Source organism: Microcebus murinus, chromosome X (genome assembly GCF_040939455.1).
Source record: "Microcebus murinus isolate Inina chromosome X, M.murinus_Inina_mat1.0, whole genome shotgun sequence".
NCBI classification, from domain to species: domain Eukaryota; kingdom Metazoa; phylum Chordata; class Mammalia; order Primates; family Cheirogaleidae; genus Microcebus; species Microcebus murinus.
The window spans coordinates 37,841,237-37,859,723 of record NC_134136.1 but is presented as its reverse complement, the minus strand read 5'-3'; the positions used below and the strand labels follow the sequence as shown (position 1 = coordinate 37,859,723).

The 18,487-nt window shown below is 41.6% G+C and overlaps 1 non-coding gene across 1 annotated transcript; it reads left to right on the top strand.

The window, feature by feature from the left end:
• The first annotated feature begins 17,900 nt into the window (after window positions 1–17,900).
• Window positions 17,901–18,017, top strand: LOC142866009 (U5 spliceosomal RNA). Its single transcript, XR_012916082.1, has one exon. It is a non-coding gene; the product is annotated as a U5 spliceosomal RNA (small nuclear RNA).
• Window positions 18,018–18,487: the final 470 nt, after the last annotated feature.

Genomic DNA, 18,487 nt, shown 5'->3' with positions numbered 1-18,487 from the left:
CAAGTGATCCATAAACACAAATAATATCCATTGAACAAACATTCTTTCCTTTTCCCCATTTATACCCATTCTTTTTATTATTCCTTTTGTCTTCAAACATTTATTGAATGCCTCTGTGCACCAGGCACGGTGCTAGTCACTGAACATATAGAGGGGACAAGACAGCCACCACCCCTGTCCTCTGGAGCAAGTGAAGGTTGGCCAGATCCAGAGAAGGAAATTCATGAAATACAATGTGTGACACATGTTTGGGCTTACAGAAGCTTCCCAATACATACCTGTGGGGATTTCACCATATTCTGAGGCCATAGCACAATATGGTGCTATGTAAGAAAAAGAGCATGGGCCTTGGACTCAAACATGCTTCCATTTGAATCCTGGCGGAGTCCCCTCATCTGTTTACAATGGGGAGAATAGAAGTCCCTATGTGATAGGATTGTGTGCTTAGCAGAGGAATTGGAGCATAGTCCTCAGAAAACACTAATTTCCCTCCTTTAATCCCTCATCAACTAAAACGGATGCCACTAGCCCTCCATTCGAGATATGCACTTCTGGGCTACTTTTTCAGTAGTGGAGGTGGGGTGATGCTAATCCAACCATTATTCTTAATTTCTCTTTGCAAGTCCTCTGTGCTGGCCCTGGTTGCGTTTAGTGAAAGTTCAAGAATCCTGGCCAGTGGTGTGCTGGAGACAACTTGCACCACCTCACAAAAGCTGAGCACATTGGGCACATCTTTTCCCAACTCTGTGTTCAGAGACATCCTGCTGATAGCTTAAAGTTGGCCATGATGGGAATATTTAAATGAAAAAAGTTGGCAAACAATACAAATCAGGGCTTTTTCCTCCATAAAGAGCTGGTTGGTAAACATTTACCAACACACCACTGCCTAGGACTAGATGGAACCTCACTCGGTTGTCTGGTCCATTCCCTGCTTCAGGGCTGTGACTAGTGCGAACAAAGCAGTACCCAGCTGCAAAATTGAAAGAGGCACTTACTCTAAAGATCGTGGAAATGCAGGCCCGGCACGCTATCCCGAGGTCCCTGCGCTGCCATGCTTCCATATGATCATGTATTGAACCAATGTTGATTGATCATCTGCTATTTTTGCGGTTCTTGTCTAGAAACAAACAAAATCTTGGCTTTGTGGAGCTTACATTCTAATAGGAGCGGCAGGAATAAACATGATAAATAATTAAGTATATAGTATGTTAGTGTGAAGTGCTAAGGCAAAAAATAAAGCAGAGAGGGGGATATAGGAAATGTTTTGAGGTAGCAGGGTTACGCAAAGCCTCACTGAGAAGTAACCTTTGAGTAAAGACTTAAGAGGGATAGGCCGGGCACCGCAGCTCACGCCTGTAATCCTAACACTTTGGGAGGTCGAGGTGGGAGGGATCACTTGAGCTCAGGAGTTTGAAACCAGCCTGAGCAAGAGTGAGACCCCATCTCTACTAAAATTAGAAAGAAATTAATTGGCCAACTAAAAATATACAGAAAAAATTAGCCGGGCATGGTGGCACATGCCTGTAGGCCCAGCTACTTGGGAGGCTGAGGCAGGAGGATTGCTTGAGCCCAGGAGTTTTAGGTTGCTGTGAGCTAGGCTGATGCCACGGCACTGTAGCCCGGGCAACAAAGTGAGACTCTGTCTCAAAAAAAATAAAAAAAAAAGACTTAAGGGTATAGACAAATTAACACTAAAGGCTTTCTTCTGTAGTTTGAGAGCTCTCTAGGCAAAGAGAATTTACAAGCTTCAATCCTAAACTCACACATTGATCTATTTATACATTCATCCAGAACCTATTGATTGAATTCCTGATGGCAGGCATTGTATTTACTGAGGATAATATAATTGCTAATACTAACTGTGTGCTTACCATGCACGGGGCACTGTTCCAGGCATTTTGCATGCATTAACTCATTTACTCACCATAACAACTCCAGGAGGTAAGTGTCATTATTATCTCCATTTTACAGATAAGGAAGTTGAAGCACCGGTACAGGGACAATCAGGACATGCTACTTGTCCTCAAAAAGCTCTTAGTCTGACGAGGAATCTAGAGATATAAGTAATTACAATGCAATCTGATAGAAGAAAGGACAAGGTGTCATGGGAACACAGAAGGGCCCTATTCCAGCCTGAGAGGTTGGGAGTGGTAGCCGGGAAAGGTTTCTCAGAGGAAGCCACTGTTTTGCAATGAGGGATATTATAAAAAAAAGCAGTCTGCTATCAAATTCATTGTAAGACTGTTGTAAAGCATGCCACTCACTACATCTTATGGTGCCCTTTTATGAGAAATCTCAGAAGAAATTTCAAATCTCAGAAAAAAAAAACAAAAACCTGACCTTCTCTTAAAAAGGAGGCATATTTATTAAACTTATAGACCCCATGAATCTTGTAACTAATTGGGCTTTTATCCTTCCCTTGGCTGCCAGAAAGCTTAGAAATAAATTTGTGATCAACCTCTCTAGGAATGGAAGAATCTTTTGGCAGGCATTTTTCTAGGTCAATTTTGTCTCCCCCACCCTCCACTTGAAATTTTGTTTCTTTTTGTAACTTTGATTTTCCTTTTCCCATGATTTTACAATTTACTTGTTTTTTCCTAGTTTATGCATTTTGAAAGCCACCTCAAATACTAGTAAGAATAAAATATAGTATAAAAAGTAGATTAATTATAAGAGAGAGAAACACTTCAAGTGTTTTTTTTTTTTTTTTTTTTGAGACAGAGTCTCACTCTCTTGCCCAGGCTAGAGTACTGTGGCATCAGCCTAGCTCACAGCAACCTCAAACTCCTGGGCTCAAGCGATCCTCCTGCCTCAGCCTCCAGAGTAGCTGGGCCTACAAGCACCACCGTGTTTGGCTAATTTTTTCTATTTTTAGTTTTTAGCTAATTTCTTTCTATTTATAGTAGAGACAGGGTCTCTCTCTTGCTCAGGCTGGTCTCGAACTCCTGAGCTCAAGCAATCCTCCTGCCTTGGCCTCCAAGAGTGCTAGGATTACAGGTGTGAACCACCATGCCTGGCCTTCAAGTGAGTTTTAAAAGATGAGCTCATGCCGGGCGCGGTGGCTCACGCCTGTAATCCTAGCACTCTGGGAGGCCGAGGCGGGCGGATTGCTCGAGGTCGGGAGTTCAAAACCAGCCTGAGCGAGACCCCGTCTCTACTAAAAATAGAAAGAAATTAATTGACCAACTAAAAGTATATATACAAAAAATTAGCCGGGCCTGGTGGTGCATGCCTGTAGTCCCAGCTACTCGGGAGGCTGAGGCAGGAGGATCGCTTGAGTCCAGGAGTTTGAGGTTGCTGTGAGCTAGGCTGACGCCACGGCACTCACTCTAGCCTGGGCAACAAAAGTGAGACTCTGTCTCAAAAAAAAAAAAAAAAAAAAAAAAAAGATGAGCTCATTAGACAGACAGAGAGAAAAGGACATTCCAGGCAACATGAGCAGAGGACTGAAGGCATAAGAAACTATGGTGTGCATTAGGGGAAATAAGGTGGACAATAGAGTGGTTCCAAGCAGCAATTGAGGTGTCAGACATACTGGGGTTTGAGTCTCAGCTCCACAACTTACAGATTGTATGACTTATTTAATGTATCTAAGCCAATATTTCTTTTCTGTAAAATGGAAACAATAGTTACACCTATCTCGTAGAATTGTTGTGATGATTAGATTCATTCATGCATCAAGAAATATTTATTGAGGGGAGGAGAATAGTAAATCGATAGAAACAGTTTTATTCCTCATAGAGCTTACAATCTGATGAAAATAACATATAAGATGCTGAGCACATGGCCAGTGCTCAATAAATAGGATAAACAATACAATAAGTACTAGCATAATAAGAATGGTAGAGAGATTGCTGCATGTTCAGGGCATAAGAACTCACGAGACTTCCTGTCTGAACAGTAGCATAGGGGACAGGGATGGCAGAAGATAATGCTAGAAAAATATAAAGGGGACAGATATCCTAAAAGGCTAAGGAGTATGGAGTTACAGTTTTCTAAAGAGAGAGAAAGAGAAAGATTGGTGGGAGGTGGGGAGGTGACTTTATTTTTATTTTGTAAAACTTTTCAGTTTCTAAATTCTTATGCATAAGCCAGGTCTCTCTTCCTGTAATTTTTAAGAACATTTTTATCCTCCCTCTCCTTCTTCTTTTTCTCCTCCACCTCCTCTTCCTCTTCTACCTATTACTACTCCTACTACTGCTCCTACTAGCTCTCATTTCTTGAATGATTACAATGTGAATAGTTACTGTGTGAGGTTCTTAACTTGTGCTTAATGGTGCCTACCTCATAGGGTTGTGAAGATTAGCATCTTTGGCGGTGTGGTGGCTCATGCCTGTAATCCTAGCTCTCTGGGAGGCCAGGGCGGGAGGATCGTTCAAGGTCAGGAGCTCAGAAGTTCAACTGAGCTCAGGAGTTCGAGACCAGCCTGAGCAAGAGCAAGATCCCATCTCTACTAAAACTAGAAACAAATTAATTGGCCAACTAAAAATATATAGAAAAATTTAGCCGGGCATGGTGGTGCATGCCTGTTGTCCCGGCTACTCGGGAGGCTGAGGCAGAAGGATTGCTTGAGCCCAGGAGTTTGAGGTTGCTGTGAGCTAGGCTGACCCACAGCACTCTAACCTGGGCAACAGAATGAGACCCTGTCTAAAAAAAAAAAAAAAAAGATTAGCATTTTTATTTCATAGATGTGAAAACTGAAGCTTGGAGGGGTATGAAACTTGCCAAAGGTCACATGATTATTAAGTGGTGGAGCTGATTTCTGAACCTAGGGTATCTGCAGTAGTGATGCTATTTAATGAGTGCCAGGCATTCACTGTGTACAACTTTATTTCATCTTGTTCTCCCAACAACCTTCTTAGATAAATATTATTATCCTGATTTTATAGATAAATTGAGCCTTAGGGAGGTTAAGTAACTTTTCCGAAGTCACACAGCTTATATATATATTGTAGTTCTCCATTCAAATTTTGGATAGTACTACTATTTAAATGGGAAGATTTGCCAAATTTTTCCTTAAATTCTGGACGGTAGAGCCAAAATGCTTTGGATCAATAGATAGGCCAAATGAACACTAGTTCTTGTTTTAAATGGGCCACCATTTCCTACTGTGACTTACAAAAGAACTGTGAGCAATTATCTGAAGCTGGCTTCCCACTGAAGCAGCTTTACAGCAGTTCCAGAAGCATCTGCTGTTTAACAGAAGATTGGAAAGTAGAGCTCATACTCAAAGAGACTTCTCCCCTTTCCATCAATCTTGCTCCTCATATACATACACCATTCATCTCCGGATGCTCTGATGCCACAAAATAAACTGGAGAAGGGAAGTTGTGCACAGGGAGATTTGGCCTATCTTTCTATCGAAGAAGCCAACGGTGGTAGAAACTAATGAATCTGGGCTTGACAGGTCTCTTTCCACAAAAAAATCGTTATGAAATGCTGCTGTCTCTTGAAGCTTCTCTGCCTGGCTCCTGATTCATGGGAGATAAGCTCAGGGGTGCAGACCTGCCATTTTATCACCACACAAAACATTAATCTTCTGGGTTTTTCCACTCCCTGACAGTGTAGGGTAATCAGACAGAATTACAGCTCTGAAATGTTCATGATTATGGGATTTGCACAAAATAAACTGTTCAGGCTTTGGTGTCAATGGCTATAGCTTTTTCTTTTCCTATCTTTTAAATTTTTTTTTTCTGTTTCTCTAAGGGCAAGGGCACCTTTCTACATTTCAATTCCACATATATTTCTTCCAAAAGCCTTGATTCTCTATTAGCAAAAGAAATTCATTTATCTCCCACCCACGGCTAGCATTTGTGATTATTGAGACAGCTGGGGGCCTGGTATTAGCCCTGGTTTATCAGAGCCTAGCTTCTCAGCTGTTTGCTAAATGTATGGGCAGGGTGGCAAATGGCATCACAGTGGAGACCGTGCTCAGGAAATGTGAGGTGTGCAAAGGCAGAACAGGAGATAGGATTGCAGAAGGACCAAGGAAGCTCCCTTCCCTCTCCCTTACTGGAACACTTATTTATTTATTTATTTATTTATTGAAATAGAGTCTTGCTTTGTTGCCCAGGCTAGAGTGAGTGCCCTGGCATCAGCCTAGCTCACAGCAGCCTCAAACTCCTGCGCTCAAGCAATCCTCCTGCCTCAGCCTCCCAAGTAGCTGGGACTACAGGCATGTGCCACCATGCCCGGCTAATTTTTTCTACATATATTAGGTGGCCAATTAATTTCTTTCTATTTATAGTAGGGACGGGGGTCTCGCTCTTGCTCAGGCTGGTTTCGAACTCCTGACCTTGAGCAATCCGCCCGCCTCAACCTCCCAGAATGCTAGGATTACAGGCGTGAACCACTGCGTCCGGCCTCTCACTGGACTACTTGCTGCTGCTGCCTGAAATGTCATCATTCATGTTTGATGTCTTTGGCTTTAAGTTGGAGTCCCTGTTTGGATGCAAACATCCTTGGGAGAAGCACACTAATCGGCTCCAGAGAATGAGTTTGTTTTTTTTCAAATGTGTAAAAAGCAGGGCTGTTTCTCTCATAATTTAATGTGTTCATATAAGTAGTACATTTACATGATTCAAAATTCAAAACTATTTGCAAGGGATACGTTAAGAAGTCTTCCTGGCCAGGCGCAGTGGCTCACGCCTGTAATCCTAGCACTCTGGGAGGCTGAGGCGGGAGGATTGCTCAAGGTCAGAGGTTCGAAACCAGCCTGAGCAAGAGTGAGACCCTGTCTCTACTAAAAATAGAAATTAATTGGACAACTAAAAATATATAGAAAAAATTAGCCGGGCATGGTGGCACATGCCTGTAGTCCCAGCTACTGGGGAGGCTTAGGCAGCAGGATTGCTTGAGCCCAGGAGTTTGAGGCTGCTGTGAGCTAGGCTGACGCCATAGCACTCACTCTAGCCTGGGCAACAAAGCGAGACTCTGTCGAAAGAAAGGGAGAAAGAAGGAAGGAAAGAAAGAAAGAAAGAAAGAAAGAAAGAAAGAAAGAAAGAAAGAAGGAAGGAAGGAAGGAAGGAAGGAAGGAAGGAAGGAAGGAAGGAAGGAAGGAAGGAAGGAAGGAAGGAAGGAAGGAAGGAAGGAAGGAAGTCTTTCAGAAGTCTTCCTCCTACCCAGTCTTAATTTACCCCATTCTTTGTCCAATTCCTTGCCACTACTAGGTAACCACTTTTATTGACTCCTTATATAACATTATATTATTGGTGCAAATATGTATATGAGTTTTCTCTATTTTCCTCCTTTCTTCCATAAAGGTAGCATATAGCACACTATCTACTGTTTACTTTCCTTTCTTCAATGGAATATATATATAGTAGATGATTCGGTATCACTAAAGAGACAATTTCCTCAATCACTTTTTTAAACAACTGCATGATATTACATTGCCCCAATGCACTATACTTTATTTATCCAGTTCCCTGTAGATGGACACTTGGGCTGTTTCCAACCTTTCATTATTATAAACAATACTGCAATAAATAACCCTGGACATGAGTTGTTTACTAAGTGCGAAAGTCTAACTGTAATATAAATACCCACAAGGGAAAATACTTGTACAAATATTGATAGGTATTGACCAGTTTCCCTCTATGGTGAGGGTACTATTTTGTACTTCTAACAGCTATGTATGAGAGTGCTCATTTCTCCACTACTTTATTTTATTTTATTTTTTGAGACAAAGTCTCACTGTGTTCCCCGGGCCAGAGTGCCGTGGTGTCAGCCCAGCTCACAGCAACCTCAAACTCCTGGGCTCAAGCGATCCTCCTGCCTCAGCCTTTCGAGTAGCTGGGACTACAGGCATGCACCACCGTGCCCAGCTAATTTTTCTATATATATATTTTAGTTGGCCAATTAATCTGTTTCTATTTTTAGTAGAGACGAGGTCTCGCTCTTACTCAGGCTGGTTTCGAACTCCTGACCTTGAGCAATTCTCCCGCCTCAGCATCCCAGAGTGCTGGGATTACAGGTGTGAGCCACCACACCCGGTTCATTTCCCCACTACTTCACAACAGTGCTGCCAAACTTCCAGATTTTGGCAAATCAAATAGGAGGGAAATACTATAATACATAAGTTTGGTTTTAACTTACACTTATTCTGAGTGTGGTTGAGTACCTTTTCACATATTTAAGGGCTGTTTCAATTTCATTTTGTATGGGTACTCTGTTCATGTCCTTTGCTCATTTTTCCATTGTGTTGTTGATCTTTTCCTTTTTGGTTTCCAGGAACTCCTTTACATGTTAAAAAGATTAGTCCTTTCATTATGTCAAATGAAATAAGCCAAGCCCAGAAGGACAAACACTGCATGTATCTTATTCATATGTGGAGTCTATAAAAGCTGATCTCATAGAAGTAGAGAGTAGAATAGTGGTTACCAGAGACTGGGGAAAGCAGGAGAGGAGTTGAGGCGAGGTTGATCAATAGGTACAAAGTTACATATAGGTAGGAGGAATAAGTACTGGTGCACAGTAACATGACTACAGTTAACAATAATGTATTGTATATTTCAAAATGTCTAGAAGAGAGGAGTGAGTCAAAATCCCCCACAAAGTGAGTCAAAATCTTCTACAAGTGGTGTGGAGTAGAACTATCTCACCACAAAGAAATGACAAGTGTTTGGGGTGATGGATGTGCTAATTGCCCTGAATTCATCATTACACAATGTATCCATCTATTAAAACATCACACTCTACCCCATAAATATGTACAATTATTATGTGTCAATTAACAACAAAGTAAAACTTAAATAAAAAATAGAAAAGAATGAGTCCTTTGTAAAGAACACACTTTCCAAAGAGAAAGGATGAGGTGAATAGTCCTGGAACATCATGCAGTGCCTAACGGTTGACTTTGGTGAGGTAGCTGGAAGACAACGGGAGGTAACTTGCTTTGTATCCGTTTGTTTTTTGTATCCGTTTGTTTTTTCTCTAAACCTTCTACAACATTCAAAAGATACTTATTGAGCAGTTACAATGTACCACACACTCTGTTCCAATTTTGAGAAAGAGTAGGAGGTAGCCAGGCTGAGAAAATGGCAAAGGATAACTCCAGCAGCACAAAAGCACAGAAACATGAAAACTCATGTCACTATTTGGGATTGAGAGATAGTTCCTTGTCGCTATTATGGGGTGGGGTAACAAAAGTAAGAGAAGGTGGACAGAGAAATAACTCAACACTTAACATAGTGCCTGGCACCTATTTGGTACTCATTAAATAGTTATTGGTTGGTTGGTTGAATGAATGAATAAATAAATAAATGAAATTCAAGGTAACACACTAGAGTGATATGTTGATTATCTATTGCTATGTAACAAATTTCCCCCAAACTTGGCAGCTTAAAACAACAAACATTTACTATCTCACACGGTTTCTAAGGGTCAGGAATCTGGGAGTGGTGGACCTGGGTAGTTGTTGCTCAGGTTGCAATCAAGCTGTTGGCTGGGGCAGTCATATCAAGGTTTGACTGGGGCTGGATGATCCAGTTCCAAGCTCCCACACAAAGTTGTTTTTGGCCTCAGTTCTTCTTTGGTTGTTGGCAATAGATATCGCAGAGGAATGCCTGACACATACTATATAAATATAAGCTATAATTATTATTACCTAAAAACTGTGCTGAGTTATCAAAAGATTTAAAGCAGAGGAGTAATCTGATCATCTTTGCTGATTCGGAAAAGTCTTTCCAGCTTTAGTGTGTGTGTAGGGGTGGACTGGAGGGAAGGAGGCCCATTAAAAAGCTGTTACAGGTGAAAGATGAAAGTGGCCTGGATTAGGGTGGTGATAGTGGAAACAGAGAGAAGTGTGTGCATACAGAGTATATTCTAGGAGTAGAAGTATCTACACATCAATCAAATATAGGTGATGCAGGAGGGGGAGACAGTGAACACAGGAGGAAGAGCAAGGTCTTTTGTTTGTGGGGTGGGGTGGGATGGGGATGGTAAGTTGAATTAGGACCATGTAGTTTGAGGTACTTATAAGACATCTGTTAACATGTGGAAATTTCTGGTTGACAGCCAGATCAATGACATGGAGCTCAGAAGAGAGATCTGGGCTAGAGATTTAGAAGTCATCAGATTATGGGTCAATGAAGTCTTGGGTGTGGATAAGATTGCCCAGGGAAGAATACGTCCAGTTCTGAGAAGAAGGTTTCCTAGGAAAGAATCCTGAGGGTCACCAGCGTTTGAGAGATGGATAGAGGAAGAAGCGCCTACAAAGGAGTGTCAGAAGGAGTAAACAGAGGGAAAAAAGAAAACCTGGAGAGTGTGGTGTCATATAAACCAAGAGAATGTCTCACGAAGGAGAGAAAAAGGCTCAAAAGTGCCAATGCTGCCCGCTAAAAAATAAAAAAGGCCCAGAAGATAAGGGGTGAAAATCATCCATTGAATCATTCAATTTACCAACAAAGTCATTTGTGATCTTTGTGAGAGTGATTCACTGGAATGGATGTAGGCATCCCTGTTCCAGCCTCCTTCTCTAGGCTATCAGTGACCTTCATGGGATTTACAGCCCTTGGTGCTGAGTACCAGCTTCTCTTTCCAAACAAAAGCTTTGACCCCCACTGGGTCAGCTACTTGGAGATATAGAATCATGGGTGGAATTCATTAGAACTGGAGTACACCTTTTTTTTTTTTTTGAGACACAGTCTTGCTCTGTCGCCTAGGCTAGAGTGCCGTGGCGACAGCCTAGCTCACAGCAGCCTCAAACTCCTGGGCTCAAGCAATCCTCCTGCCTCAGCCTCCCGAGTAGCTGGGACTACAGGCATGCACCACCACATCTGGCTAATTTTTTTTATGTTTAGTAGAGATGGGGTCTTGCTCTTGCTCAGGCTGGTCTCAAACTTCTAACCTCAAGCAATCCTCTCATCTTGGCCTCCCACAATGCTAGGATTACAGGCATGAGCTACTGCACCTGGCCTGGAGCTGGGGTACTCCTTGACCAAATGATAATAATGAACAATAGCTGCTAACATTTATTGAGTGGTAATCACCTTACTCTGATTTGATCCTGACATGAACCCTATAAGGTGGGCATACTCTTACAGCACTTGCTATGTTCCAAGTATTGTTTTTACTACTTCGCATATGTCAATTTATTTATTATCTTCATTTAATGGATGAAGAATCTAGTGACCCAAATCACAGCATAGCTCCAGGCTGAGCTGAAATAGGCCAGATTGAGGAACAGGTAAACTAAGATGCTCAACCACTAGAGAGCTTCAGCTGCTTCTGAGCTCCAGGAAAAGTCTTTCTCTTTGATGAAGTAGGTTATTGGGGCAGGAGTGTCTGGGACAGGGGCTCCCAGATCAGGGAATGTTTGAAAATACCATCCAGGAGACCATGACTCTTTGCTTTGGGTGGCCATCCAATATGGTACTCATTAAGCACTGAAAGGCACCTAACATGGCCTTCCATTGTGCTCCTTCTTGAGTACAAAGGAAGCTCTGGACACCTCAGAAATCTAATTTAATGAAGAGCAAGCCACCATAGGCTAGGGAGCTGTGAGAGCAGATTGCCATTTTAGATGGTAGCAGTGTGTAGAGTGCTGAAATCCCACGTTCTCTATTAAACTCCACAGGCACACACAGGCGTGCATATGCTGGGCACAGAGCACATCTGCTTGGAGCTCTCCTGTGGCTCTCAGCCCATTAAGTCATGGGAAGGTGTGAGCAGCTCATCCCTTCCACCAGACTATCAATTTCCCAATGGCAGAGGTAGAATGTTGTTTATATGTTGCCTCTCATGGCTTCTCAGCTTTTTAGCACAGTGCTAGGTTCATAGTAATCCTCAATAAGTATTTGTTGAATTAATGAATAAAGAAATGAATGAATTTTTCCTTGGGACAGCCCTTGTTCCACCTTAATTCTTATCTATATTCATGACCAGACTAACCTCCCTAACCAGAAGAGCATCTGTTGCTTTTACTAAGGCAAGGATAACAAACAAGAGTGTGGGAGGTCTAGATCAAACTGATTCAATTCAAGAAGTATTTAGCAAGCCTGCTATGAACCTAGCACTGTGTCACGTGTCCTCTCAGAACAGACATGAGCCTAAGCAATTCAAAGCTTTTAAAAATTTGTATTTCAGGCATACAAAAAGGTATAAACAGTAATATGACAAACACTCATTTGCCCATGACCCAGCTTCAAAAATAACACATAAGCAGAATACTCAGTGCAAAAGGCTCTGAAAATCAAGAGCTTATTTATTTATGTATTTATTTATTTTAGTTTGGCATCAAAATTATTTTGGGGACAAAAACCTCAAAAACTAACCTGAGGCTCACTAAGTGTAACAAATCATACATTTCACAGCAGAAATATTAACGTGTTTGATTATGGGATGTAGCCCCAGACCTCATTATGTATGTTACCTATGTCTGGTATATCTTTCTCAAATAGAAACAATTCTGATTTCCAAAACACATAGGGTCACGAGGTTTATAGGGAAGGCATTGTAAGTCTGTGGTCTATTGGACCATAGTTTTGGGCTTGGTTACTAAATAGTGGTTCTTAATGTTTCCCAAAGGAGAGAAGAAAGGGTAGGCTACTAAGAGTGTCTGGTACACCTCTTTATCCTTCTCAGTCCTTCAGCCTGCACACCCACACCTCTTTCTTAGGTTCCCCTGTTCTTTTAGTCTCTAGTTTGCCTGACTTGGTTGCAGCCACATCTTATACAAACTTCTTGTGCCAACATTTCCATGTTTATCTCAGATCCCCTCCCTGTCCCCCAGGTTCCATGCCTTCCTCTTCCTATCTCTGGCCCAGCTTTTCTCTGTCAGTTTTGAGATCCCTCCTTTCTCACCTGCCCCCCTCCACCTTTCTACCTTCTTTTTTTTTTGAGAGAGAGAGTCTCGCTTTGTTGCCCAGCCTAGAGTGAGTGCCCTGGCATCAGCCTAGCTCACAGCAACCTCAAACTCCTGGGATCAAGTAATCCTGCTGCCTCAGCCTCCAGAATAGCTGGGACTACAGGCATGTGCCACCATGCCCGGCTAATTTTTTCTATATATATTACTTGGCCAATTAATTTCTTTCTTTTTTTTTATTTTTTTATTTTGGCATATTATGGGGGTACAGATTTTAAGGTTTCAATAAATGCCCATTTCCCCCCCTCCCCCCAAAAGTCTGAGTCTCCATCATGACCATCCCCCAGATGGTGCACATCTCACTCATTATGTATGTATATACCCGCCCCCCTCCCCCCTCCCCCCTCCCCAATACCCTATTACTGTAGCACCTATGTGTCCACTTAGGTGCTACTCAGTTAATACCAGTTTGCTGGAGAATATATCTGGTGCTTGTTTTTCCATTCTTGGGATACTTCACTTAGTAGTATGGGTTCCAGCTCTAACCAGGAAAATATAAGATGTGCTATATCACCATTGTTTCTTAGAGCTGAATAGTACTCCATGGTATACATATACCACATTTTATTAATCCATTCTTGGATTGATGGGCACTTGGGCTGTTTCCACAGCCTTGCAATTATGAATTGTGCTGCTATAAACATTCGAGTGCAGGTATCTTTTTTGTAGAGTGTCACTGGATCATTTGGGTAGATGCCCAGCAATGGGATTGCTGGATCAAATGGTAGTAGAGACGGGGTCTTGCTCAGGCTGGTTTCAAACTCCGGACCTTGAGCAATCCGCCTGCCTCAGCCTCCCAGAGTGCTAGGATTACAGGCATGAGCCACCGCCCCTGGCCCATCTTTCTACCTTCTATTGAGCTTGGCCCTTTGAGTCCTGGCTCACTAGTTCCAGATCCATTATCCCTTCCCATTCATCCTTGGGACAGCTCTTTCTCTCCAGGGCCATTGCGTTTTTCATCTATGTATACCTCTCTCTCTTTCCCCTTCATCTTCCATTTTACTTCTAAAACAGGCATATTTAAGTTAGAAAGTAAGCCAATTTAAAGAAAAATATTAAAAGATTATGTGGCAGTATGCTATGATATGGCTAAAACTCATGATGGCAGTACTCAAATGATGATGAGAACCTTGATCCATAAACCTTTTCTGAATGAAGGAATTTTTTTTTGAATGATGGGCCATCTAGTGGCGAATGGAGGATGACAATCCTTCCAGCCTGAGGATACACAATGGATTTTCAAAAGAAAGGCCTGTTAAACTCTCAGTCTCATCACTCTAACAGGTCCAAAGCACTAATCCACAAAAGTGTATACACAGCAATGGTCAACTCTTACCCAGAACATAGCTGGGTGAGATATATGACTTTATCCTGGTATTGCTCTGTTGTTGAAGGATATGTATGTGTGTGTATATATATATATATATGAATATTATGTGTATGTGTATATGTATGTACATGTTTATGTATATGTATCTCAAATGACTTCATGGCCAAATTAAGAAACTCCACAAAAATCCTCTTTACAGGCATCCCAAGAGCCTTTTCACATCCCAGGGCCAGGTAAGTGACTGCCTTGTGTCATACCTTTATTCTGGGAAGCCACATTAAGAGAGAATTAGTGCTATGCCAAGGAGGGATGGCTGCTTGAGAAAGAGAAGGCTTTCAAATTGTATCTTCCAATTTCATAAATCAAGTCTCCAAAACACCCAAGTCAAGATATTTCGTAGGTATTCAGATACTTGAAGAAAAAAAAAAAAAAGATATTTCAATTGGCAGTCATTTATTCATCCAGCTAACATTTACCTAGCTACCAAATAGCATCCTAAGATGACTATGGTGCTACCAATAGATACCCACTTAAAACCACAATGAAACATTATCTTATATGAGTCAGAATGGCTGTTATTAAAAAGTTAAACCATAACAGATGTTGGTGAGGATGTGGAGAAAAACGAATGCTTATACACTGTTGATGGGAGTGTAAATTAGCACAACTTCTATGGAAAATAGTATGGAGATTTCTCAAACAACTAAAAATAAAACTACCATTCAATCCAGCAATTCCACTACTGAGTATATACCCCCCCCCAAAAAAAAGAAATCATTATATCAAAAGATACCTGCACTTGTAGTTTATTGCAGCACTATCACAATAGCAAATATATGGAATCAACCTAAGTGCCCATCAAGGGAAAAATGATTAAAGAAAATATGGCATACACACAGTGTGATACTCTGCAGCCATAGAAAAGAATGAAGTCATGTCTTTTGCAGCAACATGGATAGAAGTGGAAAACATTATCCTAAGTTAAACAACTCAGAAACAGAAGGTAAAATACTGCATGTTCTCATTTATAAGTGGGAGCTAAATAATATGTATACGTGGATATATAGAGTGTGGAATAATAGACAATGGAGACTCACAAGGGTGGGAGGGTGGGAGGGGGAGAGGGATGAGAAAATAATGGGTACAAAGTACCTTATTCAAGTGATGGTTACACTAAAAATAGACTTCTTTACTATGCAATATATCCATATAACAAAATTGCCCTTGTACCCCATAAAATTATGCATATAAAAAGTAGACACATGCACATTAACAAAAAGAAATGTATCACCTAATTAAGAAATATATACAGTAGAGCTGGCCACAAGCCAGATACAAAGAATTCTACAGAGCTTAAAAATGTGCTCACTCCCATTCGTGTCTCTCCACATTGCCCAAGTTAGAAATTTTAGTTGGAGTAGCTAACAGATATACAGAGTCTTAGATAACATTCAGCAATTATTACTTGTTGAATTAGCAGAGCAGCTGAGTCTTATAACTACTGTTTACCAGTAAAAAAAAAAAAAAAAGGTATGTAAATAAGTAATTGAAGGGCTTCAGAGAGGTCTGCCTTTAGACCTCTCTACAAACTACAGCCTGCGAGCCACATGCGGCCCGCCAGGTGTTTTTGCCACTGCTGCCTGTCCTGCTTAGTTAGCAGCCCAACCATCCTGGTTTGCCTGTGTCTGTCTCAGTTTTGGTACTGAAAATCATGCATCCTGGAAAACCTCTTGGTCCTGCACAAATAGGTACAGTTGGTCACTCTAGCTTCCTTAGTGTCTTCAGAGGATTGATCCTGAGCGAAAGAGCCACCATGCGAGCAGCCCTGAAGTATTAATAATAATCTAAGCTGTGTTTGATTGCTAAACACCTTTTACATACTACCTGCAAAGCAATCCTGTAAGGCAGACTCTATTATTACCCCCACTTTACAGATGAGGAGACTGAGGGACACAGAAGCAAAGGACTTGCCTGAGATGACTTAGCTAGTTAAGTGTCAGTGTCAGAGACAGGATTTGAACACAGACCAGTGTAGCGCTAAAGCCTCCATCCTTAAGCAGCATGCCATGCTTCCACTTCTGAGAGTGCTCAGCCACAGCAGCTTTATAGGCTGTTGGACTCCAACCCTGGTCCCGAGTCATTCAATAAGGGGAATCTGGAATTATCAAAGATCTTGATATTTCCTCAGAGCATTTTGGCAACAAATGTCAAGATCTTAAAAGGTCAGACAAATGTTTTTCAAAATGTGGTTTTCCATCTGTTTGATTCTGAATCATCTGGGGTGCCTACTTTAAAACGAAATAACATGGAAACTTAAGCCCTAACTCAGACCTACTAAATCAGAATGTCTGGGAAGCTACATTTTTAACAGGTGCCCAAATTGACCCAGGTGCATAGTAGTTTGAGAACTGCTGGGCTACACAGTTCTAAAGAGTTCAGTCAAGATCCAAGAAATTCACTTCATTCACTTTCTCTATTCTTGCTCTTATTCCTTCTCTCTCCCCACCAAATGTGGACATGCCCCAAGTTTTATTATTTTGTCTTCTATATGGCCTCTCTCTCCCCTTTCTTCTTCAGGGGCCATTATCATGTCTTCTTAGTGCATTATATGAGGAGCTGGAAGACCTAGGTCCTACTTCCCATTCTACCATTCATTTTATGACATTGGGCAGGTCAGTTCCCCTCTCCTCTGAACCTCGGCTTTCTTACCTGCAAAGTGGCACATAATACCTGGTTCTCAGGCTGGGCGTGGTGGCTCACGCCTGTAATCCTAGCACTTTGGGAGGCCGAGGCAGGCGGATTGCTCAAGGTCAGGAGTTCAAAACCAGCCTGAGCGAGACCCCGTCTCTACCAAAAATAGAAATAAATTAATTGACCAACTAAAAATATATATATACAAAAAATTAGCCGGGCATGGTGGCGCATGCCTGTAGTCCCAGCTACTCGGGAGGCTGAGGCAGTAGGATCGCTGAGCCCCGGAGATTGAGGTTGCTGTGAGCTAGGCTAATGCCACGGCACTCACTCTAGCCTGGGCAACAAAGTGAGACTCTGTCTCAAAAAAAAAAAAGTAATCCTAGCACTCTGGGAGGCTGAGGCGGGCGGATTGCTCAAGGTCAGGAGTTCAAAACCAGCCTGAGCAAGAGCGAGACCCCGTCTCTACTATAAATAGAAAGAAATTAATTGGCCAACTAATATATATAGAAAATTAGCCGGGCATGGTGGCGCATGCCTGTAGTCCCAGCTACTCGGGAGGCTGAGGCAGCAGGATTGCTTGAGCCCAGGAGTTTGAGGTTGCTGTGAGCTAGGCTGACGCCACGGCACTCACTCTAGCCTGGGCAACAAGCGAGACTCTGTCTCAAAAAAACAAAAAACAAAAACAAAAAAAACCTGGTTCTCATGTAAAGGTCCTTCCCAATTTAAAGTCTGTGGTCTACATATTTATTCTCAAAGTATGATATAAGCTCCAGCAGTAATAATCAGCCAGGGTGTTTATAAGAAAAGCACACCCATTGATGGATGAATGGATAAAGAAAATGTGGTATATACATACAATGGAGTCTTACGCAGCCTTTAAAAAGAAGGAAGAAACTCAAGGACATTATTGTAACTGAAATAAGTCAGTCACGAAAGGACAAATGCTATATGATTCCATTCATATGAAGAATCTAGCACACTCAAAAATCATTGACACAGAAAGTAGAAAAGTCACTCTGGTTTCTCTTCAAAACGAATAAATCTTTCGCCTTTTACTAAAGATTTCCGTGGAGAGAAACAGTTATGAGTTGGTAACCAAATTTTTTGAAGTCTTGCTTAGGCAAGGCTAAGAAAAAAAAAAAAAAAAAAAAGTAAAATAAAGAAAGTAGAAAAGTCATTCAAAGGCTGGGGGAGGGAGGAAGAGTGAGTACAGTTTCAGTTTTGTAAGATGAAAAAGCTCTAGAGATTTGTTGCACAACAATGTGAATATACTTAACACTACTGAACTGCACATAGAAAAGTGGTTAAGATGGTTAATTTAATGTTATGTATGTTTTACCACAATAAAAAAAGTATAGTTTCAAGCACCACCTCAGAGAGAGCTACGGAGTTAGAATTTTAAGTGTTGGGGCTATTATTGTGCTTTTTCTTTGCCTTTCTCTCTTTCTCACTCTCTCTCTCCCTTCCTTCCTTCCTTCCTTCCTTCCTTCCTTCCTTCCTTCCTTCCTTCCTTCCTTCCTTCCTTCCTTCCTTCCTTCTTTCTTTCTTTTTTTTGAGACAGAGTCTCATTCTGTTGCCCAGGCTAGAGTGCCATGGCG